Here is an 8,333-nt window from a genome sequence, read left to right as displayed (position 1 = left end):
GACTGTGGTTTGAATCCAGGGTAAATGACAATATGTATTATATATTATATGTATGTAGATTAACAATACTGGCCCCACAGTGTCTACCAAGAAAATTTCTGGCTGGCCAAGTCCCCACTGAAGGCCCAGGTACCAAATGCACCGCCCGCCACTGCCAAACACATACATGTTTATCTACAAAACTTATTTAACAATATAAATAAAACAATATGAGACAATTTAAGGATGTCAACAAAATCATACCATTAGTCATTTTTATTACATGCAATTGTTTCAGCAAAATAGGTCAACAAAAGCAAAAACTACTATTAGTTCTCATTCAAATCCTTTAGCTTTTTGTCACCAAAGCCCTCCTGTGTGCAAGGACTTAATCCCTGAATTAACAGTATTTAAGTACAACAATATATAAATATGAAATCATCAGCAATGTAACAATATGACGAGCACAACAACAAAAAACACATATATTTCAGAAAATAAACATCAAAGAGAACTGGAAAATATGTATTTCGTCACGCTAGTATCGACGAGATATTGATCTACCTATGGTATCAACAATATCTACATTTGGCTCGACCCGCCCACCCCAATTGGAAAATTATTGGGTTCGTAACAATTTTATGTACTATTACCTTATTTAATTATTAACGTACAATTTTGTTTTAAATGTATTGTCTTTCTCTCTCTTTTTTACATGTATTTTATTCTATGTATTTATTTATTTATTGATCGAGTGAGGCATGCTGGGATGCTGCCCTCATTTATGAAGATACTTGGTTCCTAGGCCGTCTTGGAAAGAGCCACAGGAAATAAAATAATTAAAATGGAAGAGAGACAATAATCAGTTGGAGATAAGGAGAAACAAAAAACCTAATTGAAAGGTGAGTTCATTTGTTTTAATGTAAAGTTTTAATTAGCGAACTATTCAAAGTAACAGGCACCGGAAGTGTGTGTCCATTAGCCCCGGCACAAATCACTACAAGTGTTGACATTTAAGTCACAGTTTATTGTTAAGTTAAACGATAAAAAACACCTAACGTTCGTAAAACGCTTTCAAAAACGTAAGCAAGAAGTAGCAGGAGTGGCTAATTAGCACTGGTGACGTACATTCAGACTGATGCTACACTTGTGTTTAAAACACATTTGTTCAACAGTCCCAAGTACAAACATTCAGTTCTCCTTGTCCAAACTTTGGTAAATATTGAATGTTTTGATGAAGCATTGGTTGTTTATTGTAGCTTTATTCTAAAAACAATATAATGAGATCCAATACAAAAGCTGGTTAAAAATGTAGCTCTTTTTAAAGGGTTATTTCATACAGAAATAAACTTTTAAATCCACTGTCGCCACCTATTGGACAATAGCAGCTACTACAATCAATGCATGTGTAATAATAATTCCACTTACAATACATCACCAGGAATTGTTGTTACCCAAATTTTGTTTTACTTTTACATTGAAGCCATGAACAAAGCAATCAGTTCGTATTAGATCAGACTTTCTTTCAGGGAATGTTTTTTTCAAAATCACAGGTAAATGAGAAAAGTTGTTGCAGAGGAAAAGCGGCCTTTGTCACATTTCTGTTGCCCTTGTGGAAAATGGGAGGAGAGACACATTGTTACAAATTAATGGTGGTTTGATCGCTACTTGGAAGATAGCACTTTAATTTCCCTGCAGGAGAGGAAACTACGAGGACCACTATCAGGTTTTGGTCAATCCCTGCTTGATCAACCATCTCATGGATCCTGCTTCTGTATTTCCAGGGGCGGAATTACCATTAGGCAAACACAGGCAATTGCCTGGGGCCCCCAAACGTCTAATAAAAACTGATTATTGATTTTTTTCTTCGATTTAAAGCACATATTACTGTTTTAGTCTTATTTCGCATGCTTTAAAACTACATCAAAATGCGTAATCTATCATGATCGCTTCAACTGCTCCCAATTCCCTTCTCATGCAATGGACTATTCCATTTTACTGTATGTGCAGAATGTAATATGTTTGTTGTTTTTTTTTTAATTTTTTTATTATTATTTTTTTTTTTATCAAAGCTACCAAAGCTAGACAGCCGGATGCTCTTGACAGCAGCACAGCTGAGAAGAATGCGGTAGTTTTAGGGATGAAGCTGAGAGTGATGCTTTTCATCACAAAGATGTGAGTATTAAAATGGTAAAGAATATATTAAATGTTGCTTAATGTTCTTATCAATTACAGTAAAAGCGCTGAGATGATTCACTTGTTAGGTCATAATAATCTCCCCAGGAGGATTTTAAGGACTTTACCTAGCTCAGGAAATAGGACAATTTTCTCATATTCACAGTAGTAGATGATAAACATTTGTATTTTAAATCGTTGTGTGTGTGTGTGTGTGTGTGTGTGTGTGTGTGTGTGTGTGTGTGTTTGGGGGATGGGGTAGAGGTTGACTGGGTTTGCCTTGGGCCGCCAAATGACTAAATACGCCCCTGAGTATTTCCAATACATTACCATTTTTGCTACCTCTCCTTACCGTGTGGCCTATGAGGCGAGTTAAACGTTGATATTTCATCAAAGAAATTATCATTTTAGTCAAATTAAATTAACCTTTGATTAATTTGTATTTGTACAATTATATACTGTAATGCTAATTTAATGTCTCGCTATTATTACATTTGATTTGACTTAAATTAGTATAACTATGCCTTAACATACGTGTATTTGTATTTCTGCTAATACAGTAATCCCTCGTTTATTGTGGTTAATTGGTTGCGGACCCGACCGCGACAAGTGAAGTAGGATTCGGTATAAATAAATGGACTATTTTCATTGTTAGATCATAGAAAACTTTTTTTTGTCACTTTCATTTTACTTTATATTTATTTTATTTTTCGATTTACTTTACTTTATTATTTACTTTCTAATTTCTATTTACTTTCTATTTTAGTATTATTAGAGCGCTCTAGACATGAAGTAACACCCCATAGTCACCTTTAAGTAGATATAATCAGAGAAAATAAGCAATTTAGGACAAATAATACACATGCTCGTGTGTATTCAAATAAATGTCTTCCGGACGTTTGGACAGGAAGTGACGTCTGGGATTCAGAGCTGGTGTAGGGCCACAACAGTAGCCCATGTTATTATTATGATGATGACTATTTTTATTATTATTATTATTACTACAGTACAGTAGACGCCCCTACAACGTAAATAATCCGTTCCGAGAACCTTTATGTTGTCGGGATTTTATGTTATACGAAGCGTAAAATACATGTATCTGTTCCAAGATCTTCCCAAAGTCACCCCTTTGGCACTTCAAAATATTCAAAGTCCACCAAATATGGTGGGAAAATATAATAAAACGTTAGCATAAACATAATAGAGTAACATTCCAATATAAAATAAGGTAATAAATAAGATTACTGTAAATGAGTAAAACTGAAAAACAAAAACAATCCTACCGTTCACGAGATGTCTTGGTCAGGAGCGCAAGTGGAGGCAGGAACGAGGAGGAGGACTAGCCTGAGTCGAAACACGACTCAAAGAGTCTAAGAGTCAGCTGGTCTCACTGACAAACGCACACGCACTACACAATAATGCTGTGTGCAACATTTTAATTTGTAACTTAACTTAATTGTTTAAGTTAGTTTCAGGGGGACTACAAAGAGGAAGGAGGTTGAAGCGACAAGCCTGTCTCTCACACAAACTCACGTACGTGCTGTATAACTCAGCCAATGAGATGAGAGCGTAGGCGATGCCCCGATAATCAGCCAATGAGATGAGAGCGTAGGCGGTGCCCCGAAAATCAGCCAATGAGAGCGTGATGCGTCAGAAGGCGTCACCAAGTGTTAGTCTGAACTTGCACCGACTTGAGGCATTAATAAAGTTGATTGAAAAAAAAAAAGACTTGCACTGACTTGACGCTTTAAACTAAAATAATTAGGGCTGTCAAATGATTTTATTTTTATCAGATTAATCAGTTTTAAAATTAATTAACCATGATTAATCACCATTGGCAACTATGTCTGAAATATGCCCATTTTTACTATATTTAACGAACAGAAAGGTAAATGACAGGACAGGATTAAATATATTTGTATGTATTAACAGCTCCAAATGAGCCGAATATGTCAATCAAGCTAAAAGATACCACACAAGTCTAAAAATGTATTTGCCTAACACTAGTCTCTCTATAATAGTAGCAGAACATTTAAATCACACTTTAAACTGTGTTATTTTGAGCAATGAGGGGTTGCGTTCAAAGACATCACGTATTATAAGGTAAATTTACCATACTTGTTTTCAGTGTATTTTCCAGCATACATAAATGTAGCAAATTGTACATCCGAATTAAGAGTTATGAAGTGAGTAATAAGAATTTCCATTTCATATTTTTCTTTACCTTCCTGTTTATTCACACACACACACACACACACACACACGCATTATAACACTGTTTTTGGGATGTTTGGACTGTCCCTGAATGCATGTTGCGTTCTTGTAATGAGAATGCGTAAGTGTCGTTCCCAGGATGACCGGACGAGAGACGTGTGAGTTGGAGATACATACGGTATATGGTGTTGGAATTGTGCTGCTGTTGATGTGTTCAGGTCAGAATGAAGTTACGGAAGAGCGTCAGACTCTGCGTGACTGTGTGGGGACGCTCCACTGTGCTTCCATGTGCCGTCATAACAGAGAGGCGTGCTTGCTCTGGTGCGCATGCGTTATTTATAGTAAAAAATGTAACGTACTGAATTAAATAAATTGGTTACCATCATGAATGTGTTATTTTTCACAGGCCTAAAAATAATAAAAATCTTTCGTTGCGTGTTACTAGTGGCACCTAGTGGCCAGTAGACTACAGGTCATCAACAACATTTTGTATTGCCTTGAACTGTGTTTATATTTTAGTTAATTTAGAATATTTTTATGCTGGGACATGCTTAATTTAGGCCAAGAATGCGTAATATTTGCTTAAATATGCATTTTGTGGACTAATAAGAGGCTGCAGTCAACCACGAAACACCGATCAACCACGATAGCGTGAGTGAGCGATGTTCGAACCGTGATGGAGCGAGGGAGGATTGTATACACATTTATATCATACACACTTGCTTAGAAGAAGTATAGGCTAGAGACCTCCTGTCTCCAAAACAAGTATCCCAATGGCATTTCCATGTCATCTGGCTCTGAGAAACCTAAAATACGTTCTGTAATGCTTCAGTCTTGTCCTTCAGCAGGGTACTTATGGTAGACTGCTTTGGGTTTGCTTCAACTGTCAGAATAAGTATGACAAAAGACAAATTATTTCTTCTTTCCACAGCTAAAGGAAATTTTCGACAACAATGTGGTGTCAGAAGTGGGATCACCCGTGGGTATTGGGGAGGATGCGCTGGAACTACAGTCATGGAAAAACTGATTAGACCACGCTTGTTTCTTCAGTTTATTGATCCATTTTAATGCCTGGCACAACTAAAGGTACATTTGTTTGGACAAATATAATGATGATAACAAATTTAATTTCAGAGCTGATGTCTAGCAACTTCCATGGTTTTCTTGCTAATAACCAAAATCACTTAAGTTCTTACACGAATAGCTATAGCATTGTACTGCCCAAAAATTTTGCTCAAACTGCTTGTGAATAGAGGCCCAAATTTCTGTTTCCGTTTGTACATGCCTCCTATTATCATTTTATTTCTTCAGAGCCACCAAATTAAGCCCGCGTACCACCAGTGGTTTGGCCACCCCCTTCCTCCACTTTATTGTGATTTTTAACTTAGCCTAAATCTTTGTTAAAAAAAAAAAAAGAGTGTAACTTTGTCCCCGCAGCAGAGTGAGGAGAGCTAAAAGTGACCTGGAGGATCAGAGCAAAGCCTTTGAGTGGCTCGCTAATTCCCCTCCAAGACCTCATCAGCTGTCGTCCCGGCTGCAAGGGAGTCAGGAGAGATGCGGCAAAGCTCGTCCCATCTGGCAGAAAGGAAAATAACCTCCAAAATTGTCCATTAGTTGTTCTACTACAGTGTTTTCTCCTCAGCTGTCACTGTTGCCCCTTTTCAGTCTTTTACTTGTTGTTATTCTGTAAGTATTTGCTATGTTTCACAGATTATCAAATGAACCACTCCTTAGTTGTCCGAGTCTGAATTCTTTATCTTTGGAAAATTGTACACCTTCAGCTTTGTGAGGAAGGCCTTTTTTCTGTTCCCCAGCGCACAAAGCGATGCTGTGGAAGAACTAGAATGGACAAAATCCTGTGGAAGCTGTTATAGCTGTTAGGGGTACGCCAAAATGAAATTTCGGTGTGGTTCAGTTTCTTGAAGTGCTCGGTTCAGTTAATTTACAGTACAAAAAAGGCAGAAAAAAAATGCAAACCCAACTTTTTAAAAATAAATAAAAGTGACCCATTTGGGTGATATTTCAAATAAATTTTTAATAGAGTTTTTTTAATAGAAAAAAATAAGCTGTTGTATTTAAACTGTTGTTTAAACATTGTGGCGAAATGTAATGACAGTTACAGTTAAATAGCTCTCTGTTGCACGTGAAGTCCAACCATCTGTCAAGCGAAATAGCTGACACGTGATAGCTCGTTGATGACATCACTTTCATAAAGTGCTGGTATAACTTTCTGGCTAATGTGAGGACGTGATGGTATTTCATAGCGAGGTTCAAGAACTTTAATCATATACAGTCATGGAAAAACTGATTAGACCACCCTTGTTTCTTCAGTTTATTGACCCATTTTAATGCCTGGTACAACTAAAGCTACATTGGTTTGGACAAATATAATGATGATGATAACAAATATAGCTCATAAGAGTTGAATTTAAGAGCTGATATCTAGCAACTTCCATGGTTTTCTAGATAATAACCAAAATCACTTAAGTTCTTACATGAATGGCAACAGCATTGTACTGCCAAAAAATGTAACTCTTAGGAGCAATTTTTTTTCATTGTTATATTTGTCCAAACAAAGGTACCTTTAGTTGTATCAGGCATTAAAATGAACAAGAAACTGAAGAAACAAGGGTGGTCTCATCATTTTTTCCATGACTGTACTTAAAGCCAGTGCTCTCAACAACAGAATACGGACGCAATCTGGTGGCTATAAAAACTCCAATACCGTGTGTTACTGCTCTGGCCTGGTCAGAGTTGCTTGCTAGAGGTTGTTTATACAGTATGCTGAAGTTATCGGTGTTAGCACTAAGCTGGTTTTCTTTTTCGTAGATGTAACATTCACTGCCGGATGATGCCGTTTTAAGTGTGCCAACATGTTAGACGTGTTTCCTGCAGCATACCCGGAATTCGTGGAACAATGTCGACACACAACTTTGGATTGATTTTAACAGGAAAGCCAAAGTGTTCCCAAACAGGAGACCATAGAAAGATGGGAGGCTCTTCCAGCCAGCTCAGGCTTCTTGCCTGCATTTGCCATGATGCCATTTGTCCCACCTACGAGCAACAGCGTTCTTTCCCCTCAGTCAGTGGTGTCAGTCACTCAGAGGCGTCCGTGCGGAAACTCGCCCAGGACTATAGTCGCGCGTGAAGCGCTTAGATCACTCTAGTAATAAATTTTATGAGACAAATTGCATAAAATATAACCGAAACGGTAAGCAAGTGGACCGAACCGAGCATGTAAAACCTAAACGGTTCAATACATCCATGTGAACCGTTACACCCCTAATAGCTGTAGATGGGGCGTCGCAATACTTTAGTTCACATAATGTGTCATACTGTAAGTCTCCTTTGACCGCCTTTAACTCCCAGAATCAGCGACTCTATTGCCCCCTGTTTGCCCAAATTGAGACGTAATTCAAGAAAAATTGACACTGGCACCAACCAATTTCATCCTTTTCTTTCTGGTTGCTCTTTGGACTGCAGGTGCCCTAGCCTGTCTATTAGTGCTGAATTAAGCCAATAGTGTGTCTTGCCAGGAAAATCAATATCCATGTGACCTGTGAGTTTTCCCTATGACTGTTCCCCAAACCAGGTAGGTGTTTGTCCATGTTTACACGAGTCCCAGTCATTCTTGAGTCAAACGGGATGAAAAAGAGCAGGTTCTGGTGTTGATGCAGGTGCCCCTTTGCCCCAGGATGAAACACTGCCTGCAACACACTTTTCCCCTCTACACCCATTTCCTCGGGATGAACATGCATTATGGTGCCCATAAACTCAATTCTTGAGCTCTATTCAATAAACAACTAAGTTGAACTGAAACAGTGATATAAACAAGGGATGTTTTTATTGGTTTGGGGGGTTTTGGGACCCCCAAATGGGTGGAATTATATTGTATTGTGAATCTTTCTGTGAACTTCAATTGCATTAGAAAAGAGGTCAACTTGACCTGAGGTTGTATAACTGTT

General features: G+C 37.8%; 1 long non-coding RNA gene across 1 annotated transcript; it reads left to right on the top strand.

The window, feature by feature from the left end:
• Positions 1-682: 682 nt before the first annotated feature.
• Positions 683-6,103, top strand: LOC129190310 (uncharacterized). The gene is made up of 3 exons (XR_008572977.1): positions 683-881; positions 5,300-5,454; positions 5,806-6,103. It is a non-coding gene; the product is annotated as an uncharacterized LOC129190310 (long non-coding RNA).
• The last annotated feature ends 2,230 nt before the right edge of the window (positions 6,104-8,333 follow it).

Source organism: Dunckerocampus dactyliophorus, chromosome 11 (genome assembly GCF_027744805.1).
Source record: "Dunckerocampus dactyliophorus isolate RoL2022-P2 chromosome 11, RoL_Ddac_1.1, whole genome shotgun sequence".
Lineage (NCBI taxonomy): Eukaryota > Metazoa > Chordata > Actinopteri > Syngnathiformes > Syngnathidae > Dunckerocampus > Dunckerocampus dactyliophorus.
The sequence above is the reverse complement of the archived record's forward strand: the minus strand, read 5'-3'. Positions and strand labels throughout refer to the sequence as shown.